Genomic DNA, 14,444 nt, shown 5'->3' on the forward strand with positions numbered 1-14,444 from the left:
TGCCCCTAGTGGGGGATATCTCCCAGTTAGGCTACTCAGGGGTCAGGGACCCACTTGAGCAGGCAGTCTGTCCGTTCTCAGATGTCAACCTCCATGTTGGGAGATCCACTGCTCTCTTCAAAGCTGTCAGATAGAGTCGTTCGCGTCTGCACAGGCCTTTGCTGCTTCCCCTGTTGTTTTTTAGCTGTGCCCTGTCCCCAGAGGTGGAGTCTCAGTTGAAAATGCAGAAATCACTGGTCTTCTGTGTCGCTCGCGCTGGGAGTTGGAGACTGGAGCTGTTCCTATTCGGCCATCTTGCTCCGCCCCTGAAGCAATATCTTAAAGTAATAACAGCCATCTATAACTAACTCATAGCCAATATCATAATGAACAGGAAAAAGCTGGAAGCACTCTCTTTAAATACCCGAACTGGACCAGGGTGCATACTCTCACCACTCCTATTTCTCATAATACTGGAAATTCTAGCTAGAGCAATCAGACAAGAGAAAGAAATAAAAGGCATCCCAATAGGAAAAGAAGGAGTCAATTATGTCTCTTAACTGGCAATGTGATTCTATCCTAGACTCCACCAAAAGGCTCCTAGATCTGATATATGCCTTCAGTAAAGTTTCAAGATACAAAATCAATATACATATTAATGTGCAAGTCAGTAGCATTTCTAAACATCAGTAACATTCACATTGAGAGCTAAATCAACAATGCAATCCCATTTATAAGTGTCACAAAAATTATAATATCTAGGAATGCATCTAAACCAATAAGGTAAAAGAGTTCTATAAGGAGAAACTACAAAACACTGCTGAAAGAAATCATAGATGAAACAATCAAATGGAAAAATACTACATGCTAATGGGTCGGAAGAATCAACATCATTCAAATGTCCATGCTATTCAAAGCAATCTACAGATTCAACACTATTTCTATCAAACTACCAATGTCATTTTTCACAGAATTAGGAAAAACTAATTTAAAATTTATGTGGAACCAAAAAAGAGCATAAATAGCCAAAGAGATCCCAAGCAAAAGAAGAAAGCTGGAGGCATGACATTACCTAACTTCAAACTATACTACAAGGCTACAGTTACCAAAACAGCATGGCACTGGTACAAAAACAGATGCAGAGACTAAAGGAACAGAATAGAGAACCCAGAAATAAAACCACACATCTACAACCAACTGATCTTTGACAAAGTCAACAAAAATAAACGATGAGAAGAGGACTTGCTATTCGACAAATAGTGCAGGGATACCTGGCTAACCACATGCAGAAGAAGGAAACTGGACCCCTAACTCTCACCATATGCAAAAATTAACTCAATGTGAATGAAATACTTAAATGTAAGACCTCAAATTATAAAAATCTTAGGAAAAAACCTAGGAAATATTCTAGACATCAGTCTTTATTGGGGGATCCCACCTCCAATATTTCAACATAGGTTCTTTCTATTTTCCATAAATGTTGGCTGGCTGAGAAATAAATAGAGACAGTACAAAGAGAGGAATTTTACAGCGGAGTTGCCTGGAGTGACATCACATATCAGTGGGACCGTGATGCCCACCTGAGCCTCAAACCAGCCAGTTTTTATTAAGGGTTTCAAAAGGGGAGGGGGTGTAAGAACAGGGAGTAGGTACAAAGATCACATGCTTCAAAGGGTGAAAAGCAGAACTACTAATAAGGGTCTAACAAAGATCACATGCTTCTGAGGAAACAGTACAAAGAGCAAAAGTAGAACTACTGTTAAGGGTCTAACAAAGATCACAGGGCAAAGGGTAAGAACAGAATGACTGATAAGGGTCTATGTTCAGTGGTGCTCATATTGTCGTGATAAACATCCTAAACAACAGAAAACAGGGTTTGAGAGCAGAGAACTGGTCTGACCACAAATTTACCAGGGTGGAGTTTTTCCCCACCCCAGTAAGCCTGAGGGTTCTGCAGGAGAGCAGGGCATATCTCAGTCCTTATCTCAACCACATAAGATGGACATTCCCAGAGCAGCCTTTTATAGACCTCCCCCAAGGAATGCATTCCTTTCCCAGGGTTTTAATATTAATATTCCTTGCTAGGAATATAATTTAGTGATATCTCTCCTACTTGCATGTCCATTTGTAAGCTCTCTGCAAGACGAAAATATGACTCTTTTGCCCAACCCTGCAGGCAGTCAGACCTTATGGTTGTCCTCCCTTGTTCCATAAAATCGCTGTTATTCTGTTCTTTTTCAAGGTGCACTGATTTCATATTGTTCAAAAGACATGTTTTACAATCAATTTGTACATTAACACAATTATCACAGTGGTCCTGAGGTGACGTACATCTTCAGTTTACGAAGATAACAGGATTAAGAGATTAAAGTAAAGATAGGCATAAGAAATTATAAAAGTATTATTTGGGAACTGATAAATGTCCATATTAAAATGAAATCTTCACAATTTATGTTCCTCTGCCATGGCTTCAGCTGGTCCCTCTGTTCTGGGTCCCTGACTTCCTGCAACACGCCTTGAGAAATTTGACCCAGCAATCACATTACCGGGTATACACCCAAAGGATTATAAATCATGCTACTACAGAGACACATGCACATGTATGTTTATTGCGGCACTATTCACAATAGCAAAGTCTTTGAACCAAGCCAAATGTCCATCAATAGTAGACTGGATAAAGAAAATGTGGCACATATACACTATGGAATACTATGCAGCCATAGAAAAGGATGAGTTCATGTCCTTTGCAGGGATATGGATGAAGGTGGAAACCATAATTCTCAGCAAAATATCACAAGGACAGAAAACCAAACACCACATGTTCTCACTCTTAAGTGGGAGTTGACCAATAAGAACCCATGGACACAGGGAGGGGAGCATCATACACTAGGGCCTGTTAGGGGTCAGGGAGCTGGGGGAGCGATAGCATTAGGAGAAATACCTAAAGTAAATGACAAATGGATGGGTACAGCAAACCAACATGGCACATGTATTCCTATATAACAAACTTGCACATTGTGCACATGTACCCTAATACTGAAAGTATAACAATTATAATAAAAGAATTTATGACTAAGTTCTCAAAAGCAATTGCAACAAAACCAAAAATTGAGAAGTGAGACTTAACTAAATGAATTATTTCTGCACAACAAAATAAACTATCAACAGAGTAACAAACAACCTACAGAATGGGAGAAATTAATAGTAAACTCTGCATAGTATCTGCATAGTATCAAAGTAAACTTTGATAGTCTAATATCCAGAATGTATTAGGAATTTAAACAAATCAACAAGAAAAAATTAATAAGTCCAGTAAAAAGTAAGCTATGGACATGGCAGACCCTTCTCAAAAGAAGACAGACAAGTCGTCAATAAATATATGAAAAGAAGCTCACATCAGTAATCATTAGAGACATGCAGACCAAAATCACAATGAGATACAATCTTACACCAGTCAGATTGGCCGTTAGAAAAAGTAAAAAATAACAGATGTTGGTGAGGATGTGGAGAAAAGAGAGTGCTTATACAGTGTTGATGGGAATGCAAGTTAGTTCAGCTACTGTGGAAAGCAATTTGGAGATTCATCAAAGAACGGAAAATAGAACTATTGGCCAGGCATGGTGGCTCACACTTGTAATTCCAACACTTTGGGAAGCCGAGGTGAGTGGATTTTTTGAGCTCAGGAGTTTGAGGCCATCCTGGGCAACATGGCAAAACCTCGTCTCTACAAAAAGATAGGGAAAAAAATAAACCTAGCTGGGCATGGTGGTGTGCATCTGTAGTCCCAGGTACTTGGGAGACTGTGGTGGGAGGATTGCTTGACCTAGGGAGGTGGAGATTGCAGTGAGCCTGTGATCAGGCCACTGCACTCTAACTCGGGAACAGAGCGAGATCCTATCTCAAAAAAATAAAAAATAAAAATAGAACTACTATTTAATCCAGCAACCCCATTACTGTGTATACACCCAAAGGAAAATAAATCACTGTATCAAAAAGACTCATGCACTAGTATGTTTATTGTAATGCTATTCACAATAGCAAAGAAATGGAATCAAGCCAGGTGTCCATTATTGAGGACTGGATTTTAAAAAGTGTGCTACATATATACCATGGAATACTGCACAGTCATGAGTACAATTGAAATCACGTCCTTTGCAGCAGTATGAATGCAACTAGAGGCCATTATCCTAAGTGAATTAACACAGTAGCAGAATACCAAATACCACATATTCTTACTTATAAGTGGGAGCTAAACAGTAGGTACACACAGATATAAAGAAGGGGACAGTAGACAGTGGGGACCATAAGCGGGGAAGTGAAGGAGGAAAGAAAGGGTTGAAAAGTTATTTGGTATTATACTCCCTATGTGGGTGATGGGTTCAATCATACCCCAAACCGTAACACAACATAATGTACCCTTGTAACAATCCTGCATGTGTACCTCGTGAATCTAAAATAAAAATTGAAATTAAAAAAGAGAAAACAAAAAAATCGATAAAATCTGAGCAATGTAAAAGTAATAATATACGTCACAAAATTTTGAGGTAAAAGAGAGAAGGTAAGAATCCTAGCATAATAACTTTCTAAATGGGGAGATGGACAAAACTGGAACATGTAGCTTGAGATAAAAACAAAACATAATGAACAAAACATGATAAATTAGAAAATAAATAAAAGTTTTAAAATCAATGAATTAGCCTTCCATTAAAAAGCCAAGATTAACAGAATGATAAAAAACAACAGTTCAGATGAGTTGTAGTATATTATACAAACTTTCTCTTTTTTGGTTTCCCCACTTAGAAATATATACTGGAGCTGACTCACTTCACTATATGGTTAGTTATTAGTTTTTTTTCTTTTACAAATATGTATACTTCATTGTATACATATGAAATATTTCCCCAAGCTTCCCTTTAATGGTTATTTTCAATATTTTGTGATGGTAAATTATAATGGTCTAATTCATAGCCATTTGCATATTTAAAAAATTTTTTTTCATCATATATTTAGGATAGATTTCTAGAAGAGAGATTGCTGGGTCAAAATTTGAGCATTTATGATTTTGCTAGACATGGTGAAATTCTCTTCTACAAGGGCCGTGTCATTTTGCATTCCCACTAGCAACATATAAGGGCCCCTTTTACCTCAACCTCACAAAAAATGTAACTTTTGGATTTTTACCAATTGCAGCCTATAATACTTAAGTTCGTCCAAATGGAGAGCAGATACTTTTCTATTATGCTATATTTCCTTCTCTTACACTTAATTTATATTTTTTCTAGTATCATAAATGTAATTCTAATAACTTCTTTATGCTACAAAAACAAATGTATGCTTCTCTATTTTTTCCCAGATACTACTGCATTCTATAATACAGTAAATATTTTTATTCTACTACTTCTCTTTATGTATTTTAGCATTGTACCTGAATATGTTAATTAAATTCTTCCAAAAGCATTCCCAGGATAATCTCTAATCAGCTCCTCTCTCTCTGTGGTGTGTAAGTAATACAGTTAAATCATGCTTATTTAGTCCCTGTGTAGATGATCTGTTCTGATCAGTATGACAGAGTTTTGATCACATTGCTTTTCAGGATAATTCATTTTCTGCTAAATTTCCAAACACTGTTTCAGACAAAGAAACTTAGATGAAAGCTTCAATGACTAAATCACAGTGTTGAATTCCTCAGCTCTTTGTTGAGTCACTAATATAATTTCCGAACATGATATATACTGCTTTCATTTATTGTCCTGAATTTTCTTTTTTGCCTAAAGCTAGTTATTTTTCCTTAAAGTGAAGCATTGATTTGCTCTCCCTCAAGCTGAATCTCAGACTCATAACCACCTGCAGTGATATGCTTCTTGTGACTATAGAATCAGTCAGGAAAAGAAAGCTGTTTTGAACTGTACATGCAACAATGACTGCTCTTCTCTTTTTCCATTCAAAGAAATACCCTAGACTCCCTTCAACAGAAAGCAAACAAAAGCAACAGTTCATGAAAATGTTTATGAAATGGGGTGTAGAAACCAAACACAGTCTCAGACATGTAAACCTTTTAAATTTAAGTGCTTTAATTTTCGAAGAAATAAAATAAACCCAACTTTTCAAATCATCTCAGGTTCTGCCTGAGTTTTGTGAGAAGACTTTTGCAGATGAATATGTTTTTATATTATCAAGGGATAAGTGAATAACTTTAATTTCTACTATTCAATATGTAACCAAGTATGACACATCAATTCCGTTAACTTCAGTTCAACAAATACTGTTTCTACAGTGCGTGAGGAACTATGTTAGGTGTTATGAATAACACAGAGATAAATATAACATGATTTCTGACTTCAAGAACATCCCTCAATCAGGTTAACTTATACCTCCTTTTTATCTTTCATAATCCTTTTAGATCATGTCCTTTTGCAGTGAGGTCAAATTATTTTGGAGATTGTGGTGGAGTCATTAAATACTTTTTGTACATCTCTGAGATGGAGCTACAGTATTTTAACTATGTAAAACACATCTATTTTAAGTCTGTGCCCAAGCTATTTCTGTTTCTTCATTTAGTATATAGAGAGAAATGAAGATGCTCTTGCTAGCAGAACATGAAGAAATAAAACCAGATTGTTAAATCAGTTTCTGGCTTAAAAAGTCAGGGTAACACCATGACTAGTGCCAGGTGCTAGAATGTCATTGAGGCAATGAGGCAGGCAATCAGGAAGAAAAGGACTTGGATGTAATCTGTGGCATCTGTCTCTCTAAGGTAAACAAAGAGCACCAGAAATTTTCAGTCTTTGGGGAATACTGAGAAGAGAATATTATAATCAAACTCTCTTGAAATATAAATGTGGTGTAATATGTAGAATTTTTTTTTGTGTGTTTTCTTTATGAATAAGCCAGTTTCTCTGCCTGCTATAAGAATTTTCTATGTGAGAGAAGCTGGAAAAAAATACAATGTAGATGAACTCTAAGCGAAGAAAAAAAAGCAAAGTAAATATGTGCTGCTTCTGGCCACAGAGAATTATGTGGACAAAAGAGAGCAGAGGTAAGAGAAACACCTGGCTGAGATGTGTGAATCAAAGCCTCACTACTTTAAAATAAAACCCTGGCATGGAAAAGTATTTTAGGTAATAGAGGGGATCATTGAAGCCAGAGAGACTTTGCCTTCTCTTCCACCTTAGGACTCTCATAGGGATAACTGGTAGTACACCAAGGTCTGGAATCAACCCACGATATTCTTGTAAACAGCAGAGGACTCTTTACAAAGTTCGATAGCCAGACGGAGGGTACCTATTTAGTATTCTTTAGTTACCTTTGGTTCTCTTTGGTTTTAAGACACCCAGAGTTTCCTACTTGTCCCGTATCAGGGGGATTACAGCAGGTAGCTGAGAGTTTGTGGACACTCCATGGATGAGAGCCAAGATGATTCAGAGAGAGATGTAGCAAAGGCTGTATGATAGATAGAATGTCTAAGTTTAAGAACCTGTGATGGACAGGGAAGAGAATCAGAGTACATGTGTAATGCCAGCTAGAGTACTGAGGTGGGGCCCAGTCAGACAGAAAGTCTATCTGACCTCCGACCAAGTTGGTAGAGACAAAAGCCGCACTTTATTCCAGGCAGTGGTTGAGAAGCAGGAAGCAGCATATTCCACAAGAATGGAAACCTTGGTACCAATGCCTCAAAACCCCAGCCAGCACAGACACAACAGTCAGCACAAAGCAAGGGAGTTTTCTTGGTTCTAATGCTCTGAAGCCAAGTAAACTACCTTTAATAAACCTGGATGTCTTCTTGGAGTGGAACACCTGTAAACTGAAGCATTATTTAGATAAATAAGAGACCAAATTTTAAAAGAGAGTAAGGCATAAGATAACATTTTATTATGGTGGGCAAATGTAATATTTATGTTTATTCTACTATTCAGCAGCATGCTATGTGCTACTCAGCAAGTAATATCAGTTATACATAAAAGGACATCCCTATGTTCTGTTCACATTAAGTGCAATGTGAATAAATTTGTGACCCCCATTAGAATTATATCATTGCTCTTTTTGTCATCAATTCTATATACGCCAATGGGACATGAGTGACTTGAGGGCAGAAAGAAGTCTTATTCTTCTTTAGTATCTGATATGATTGGCATAATGCTTGCCATATACAGAGTATTGAAACAACGTTTGTTAATTTGAAATGAATTTATTGCCACTAAGAACACTGACTTTGAAATCAAGGTTTCCTTGTATTTGGACTGAATAACCCTAGGCTAAAATTTTACTATTTTTCCAAAGGTTCTTAATTTTGAAAGATTGGTTCAAAGGCAATCTAAGCTGAGGTATAGGCATGAGCAAAGACAGAGAAATAGGAAACATGGAGTGTGTTTGCAAAATGTGAGTTCCACAGTTTGACTTACTAGTGCTTATCATTGTCGGATTAAATTTCATTAATAATATTAACACTGATGATTTACTAAGCACTTTTACCATATACATGCTATCGTGCTTGTAAATTAAATCCTCTATTCAATGGACAATTCTGTGACAATTGTTAATACTTTTGTGTAAATCAGGTTCCAATTAGGAGACAGAAATCACATAGTAAATTAGACAAGGAAAATTAAATGTAAGAATTACTAACTACAATATGGGGCTGACTGGTGAGGGGAAAAGAAAATTCTAAAGAATTTAAATAGAGCAGATACAGGGAGAAGGGTCTACCCTTACTTCTGGGTGACCAGAATACAAGAAAGAGACAAATCTGCATGAAGTTTCTCTCACAGGACTGAGATGCAGAACTTGCTGGAAATGGTGCAATTGTGGCTCATTTGATGGTGGAGAAGTTGGCTGAGGTGTTGCAAGTGCAGGACTCACTGGGCTATTTATCTTCTGGGGTAATGGCGGAAGTTGCTCATGGGGAAGTCCTGAGAATTAGAACTACAATAGTTGCCCATTATCCATTGGGGGGGTATACTCCAAGACCCCCCAGTGGATGCCTGAAACCATGGATAGTACTGAACCCTATATATTCTGTGTCTGTTCCTATACACACATACCTATGATAAAGTTTAATTTATAGATTAGACACAGTAAGAGATAAACAACAATAACTAATAATAAAATAGAATAATTATGTTATGCTGCAATATGTGAATGTGGTCTCTCTCTCTCAGTCTATCTCACTGTACTCACCCTTCTTCTTGTAATGATGTGAGATGATAAAATGTCTACATGATGACATGAAGTAAGGTAAATGACACAGGCATTGTGGTGTCAACTTAGGCTCCTATTGACCTTCTGACAATACATCAGAAGGAGGATCATCTGCTTTGGGGGATTCTGGATCATTGAACCATAACAATAATGATGGTTGGATGTCAGGAGCCAATGAGGTCGATGACTAATGGGCAGTTAGTATATATACACAGTTTGGATCCCAGGGGGAAGGAGCATGATTTCATTGCCCTACTCAGAACAGCGTGCAATTTAAAACATGAATTATTTCTAGAACTTTCTATTTAATATTTTCAGACTATGGTTGACCATGGGTAACTGGAAAAGCAGGTAACTGAAACCAGGAAAAGTGAACCTGTGGGAAAGGGAGTGGGGACTAATTTACGTGCAAAGCTGTGGGAAGGGTTACAGGGGAACGCTATTCACAAGGATGGGTAGAGACAGTGACACCACTTGCAAAGCTGCTCTAGTGAGGGACAGAGGAAGCTGCCCATGCAGATATGCTGCAAGCTGCTGGCCATCAGGTGCTACTTACTGGCTGCCACATGCTGCAGGAGTTGGGTACCATGGGAGCCATGTGTTGTAGTCATGGGATAGGACTACATTAGAATGAGGAAGAGAAACTCCTATCACCTCCAGTGTCCCTCTAGCATCCTCTACTGACAAAGTTTAACATGCCAGCTGGCCATGTCCAAGAGTAGGAGCCAACAAAGAATGGTAAATTTGGAGCTAAAGGACAATAAATTGATAATTGAGGGAAGCATCTTGTTTGCATTTTGAAAATTAGGACATTAAGTGTCAGAGTGATTCTTTTGTGACATTCCTAGTCACACAAGGAATCAGAAAAGCTTGCAATTCAAATCTTCATGTATTTAGTTTCCATTACATGTAGCTACTTTAGAAAATTCACCTGAAAACAGTGTATATGATAGATTGTAGTAGGAATGAGGCTGAAGTGGGAATATCTGGTAAGAAATCGTTACAGTGGTGCAGGTAGAAGAAAATGGGGACTTCTAAGGTAGTTAATTACGTGGACATTTCTTGCATGACCTCTGAATTTTCACATCCAAGTTAAATTGGTTAGTATAAAAATTCACAGGCTCACGCCTGTGAAATTCGGGGGCTCATGTCTGTAATCCCAACGCTTTGGGAGACTGAGGTGGATGGATCACCCGAGGTCAGGAGCTTGATAACAGCTTGTCCAATATGGTGAAACTCCATCTCTACTAAAAAATACAAAAAATATTAGCTGGGTGTGGTGGTGTGTGCCTGTAATCCCAGCTACTCAGGAGGCTGAGGCAGAAGAATTACTTGAACCCAGGAGGCGGAGGTTGCAGTGAGCTGAGACCGTGACATTACACTCCAGCCTGGGTGACAATAGCAAAACTCTGTCTAAAAAAAAAAAAAAAAAATCACAGTTGTTGGAGTGTGACATGGTGAAAATAATTGACAGAAACATGCCAGTGGACTCATTTTAAAGATATATTTTTATATGCATGTAAATAATATAACTTACTATGCTTAGATAACTATACAATTGAAATGACTTGAGAAAAATCTCCTTAAGAGAAGGATAAGAAGAAATAACAAGAAACAATAAATTACAGGAGTCAGTGAGATCTTGTTGAAGGCTGGGATACCCTACACATAAATGAGACATGTGAAGGATTACAAGAAATAGTAAGCAGACATTTACTGAATTATAGGCAGTTTCTTGTGTGTAACCACTTTGTAAGTGATATTTTCCAAACATATTTACAAAAACTTAATTGTTCTAATATTTTCTCAATGAGGTTTTAATATGGACATAAATGTCTTGAAACAGCTATCCCAGAATATTGTTATGTGATCTCTCCCCATTTTACACTTCGTGTTTTTGAAACATTTTTATAAGTTATTTTAAATAATTTTCACAACCACATGAGAAGTAATATGACAAATATTAATGATTTTATTTTATATCAAGGCAAACAGATGAATTGTTTTATTTTAAATAAATTTTATTTTAGTTTATATCAAAGTAAACAGATGAATTAACTAATAATGACCCTGTAGACAGCATTTTGCTTATTCTTGCTTTATAGTTTAATGAAATTCTAGATCTAATTGTTACCAGAAAGGGGGGTCATGTCCTAGACCCCAAGAGTGGTTCTTGCATCTCATGCAGCTAAAATTTCAGGGTGTGTTGCAGAATATAGAACATTTAGCATAGTTTATTAGAGACTATTACAGAGTAGGGTGACCTCAGAAAGCAAGATGAGAAACACCACTTCCTAAAATATAATGCTTACTTATATACAATATTAGAGTTAAGAATAATGCATTTTATTACAAAGGCTTGTGATCAGCCTGTGACAGGCTATTAGTATTTTTATTCTCTTGTGTAACTATTGATTTCCACAAGAATTTGTGGTTGTTCTATTATCTTTAAAGCAAGACCTGTTCTTGAATTAAGAATTCTTTTTGTTCTAAGTGGTCTTATTTAGTTAGTCAGCACCATTAACTCATTCCCTCAACCATAAACGTCTTGTGACCAAGAGTACTTAACTTCCTGGGAATGTCACCCAGCAAGTCTCACTTTATTGGGTCTCTATTCAAGATGGAGTCATTCTGGTTTGGGCGCCTCTGACATAATCAAGAAATGGGTAAGTTTAGTCACATTCAGAACTTTTAGATCCATTTATATGTTTTCAATACTATATTAGTTGGGTCTTACATGAAACCTCTGAAACTTTCCAAGGTATGGAACAGGAATTACTCAGGGCTTTGCCCAACTAACTGAACTCTGCAAGTGGAGTCATTTCTTGGGCATTTGTTAAAAGCTTTTTGATGCAATGATAAACACTGTTTCCAAACCATCAGTCAGATCTTATTCAAGCAGCCTCTCTAAAATCTATAGCTATTTGGTCTCTTACACTGTTCTCATCAGGATTCTGTCCAAGGACAAGTAGTAAGCGAACCATACGGATTTTAATCTCCCCTGGTGGGTGAAAATGTGTTTCACTGCACAGCTGAGACCTTCTACAGAGGAAGACCAGCACACATGGAACAGATACAAACCCCTGCTGGATCCTGTTATACATCTGCTTTGAAAATGGGTTGTGACAGGGCTTTTATTTATATAAGGTATGCATACTTTCCTGCCCTCTGTGACTCTAAAGAAAAATTTCTGTAAGACTTTTGAAATAAACTTTGTCTTCTCCCTTTAATCTGTGGTAATCCATAGAAAAGCCTGCTATTCCATTGGAAACATATTTAAGTTTTATGAATTCCCCTTAGTTATACATAGGTGAAATGGGGATAATGGCTTATGTTATAGCAAAAGTTTAAAACCACTTGTCCTTTTTAAAAAATAAATTATAGTACAACAGTATATTAAAATGGGACTTTTTCTGCCTCTGTTTAGGCTAACCTCCAAGAAAATGGGTGGTTAATAGTTTCACATTTCAAAGTGAGGTTCTAGTTCACTTAATTGGAACTTGTAAAAAAGATGTTTAAGAAAAGTTTTTGTGAACTCTGGCAGAGCCATTACATCTGGCCAAATAAATGTAGACACTGAAGAATGAGCTGAAAGTTCTAACATCCCCCCATGTTAGTGAGAGGTGACAGCCCTCGCTCAATCTCGCAGCCTCCTCAGCCTCCACGCCCACTCTGGCTGCACTTGAGGAACCCTTCAGTCCGTGGCTGCACTGTGGGAGCCCCTCTCTGGGCTGGCCGAGACCAGAGCCAACTCCCTCTCCTTGCTGGGAGGTGTGGAGGGACAGGCGAGGTGCGAACCACTCTGTACCCAGTACTCGCGGGCCAGCGCGAGTTCCGGGTGGGCGTGGGCTTGGCGGCCGGCACTCCTAGCAGCCAGCTGGAGCTGCTGGCCCTGGACAGTGAGGGGCTTAGCCCCCGGGCCAGCATCTGCAAAGGAGGTGCTGGGTTCCCCAGCACTGCCAGCCACCTGCACCGCGCTGGAATTCTAGTCGGGCCTCAGCTGACTCCTGGGGGAAAAGCTTGGGACCTGTAGCCCGCCATGCCCGAGCCCTCCCACCTATGGGCTCCCACCTAGCCCGAGCCTCCCAGATGGGCACCGCCCTCTGCTCCACCCAAAGGCTGAGGATTGTGGGCACTCAGGGCAGGACTGGCAGGCAGCTCCACAGTGGCCCAGGCAGTGTCATCTGCTAGGTGAAGCCAGGTGAGTTCCTGAGTCCCCTGGGGACTTGGAGAAATTTAATGTCTAGCTAAAGGATTGTAAATGCACCAATCAGCACCCTGAGTCTAGCTCAGGGTTTGTAAACACACCAATCAGTGCTCCCTGTCTAGCTAATCTAGTGAGGACTTAGAGAACTTCTGTGACTAGCTCAAGGTTTGTAAATGCACCAATCAGTGCTCTGTGTCTAGCTAATTAGTGGGGAATTGGAGAACTTTTATGTCAAGCTAAAGGATTACAAATGCACCAATCAGTGCTCTGTGTCTAGCTCAAGGTTTGTAAATGCACCAATCAGCACGCTGTCAAAATGGACTAATTAGTTCTCTGTAAAATGGACCAATCAGCAGGATGTGGGTGGAGTCAGATAAGGAAATAAAAGCAGGCTGCTCCATCCAGCAGTGGCAACCACCCTGGTCCCATTCTGCACTGTGGAGACTTTGTTCTTTTGCTGTTTGCAATAAATCTTGCAGCTGCTCACTGTTTGGGTGGGCACTGCCTTTATGAGCTGTAACACAGCGAAGGTCTGTAGGTTCATTCCTGAGCCCAGGGAGCCTAGGAGCCCACTGGAATGAAGGAACAACTCCAGAGGCACCTTCTTTAAGAGCTGTAACACTTTAAGAGCTGTAACACTCATTGCGAAGGTCTGCAGCTTCACTCCTGAAGTCAGCAAGACCACAAACCCACCAGAAGGATCGGACACATATGAACATCTGAAGGAACAAACTTTGGACACACCATCATTAAGAACTGTAACACTCACCGCGAGGGTCCACGGCTTCAGACCATGGCTTTATTCTTTAAGTCAGGGAGACCAAGAACTCACTGTACACATTAGACTGAGGGAAGGATGAGTCATGTTTTCTCCTGCTTCAAATCAGGGGGCAGGAGCCTCCTAGGACCACTCAGAAATCTTGATGGGTTTTGCCATGGGTCAAAGATGACCAAATTGTAGGTTAACTGCTGAAGAAAGACATTCTTCAATCCAGGAGGGGCTCTTCTCAAGATGTCCACTGGAACATAATGGACCCCAAACAGAAGTAGCACCCTTGCCTCC

This window comes from Rhinopithecus bieti, unplaced genomic scaffold, assembly GCF_001698545.2.
Source record: "Rhinopithecus bieti isolate Rb0 unplaced genomic scaffold, ASM169854v2 scaffold_1527, whole genome shotgun sequence".
In the NCBI taxonomy this organism is placed as follows: domain Eukaryota; kingdom Metazoa; phylum Chordata; class Mammalia; order Primates; family Cercopithecidae; genus Rhinopithecus; species Rhinopithecus bieti.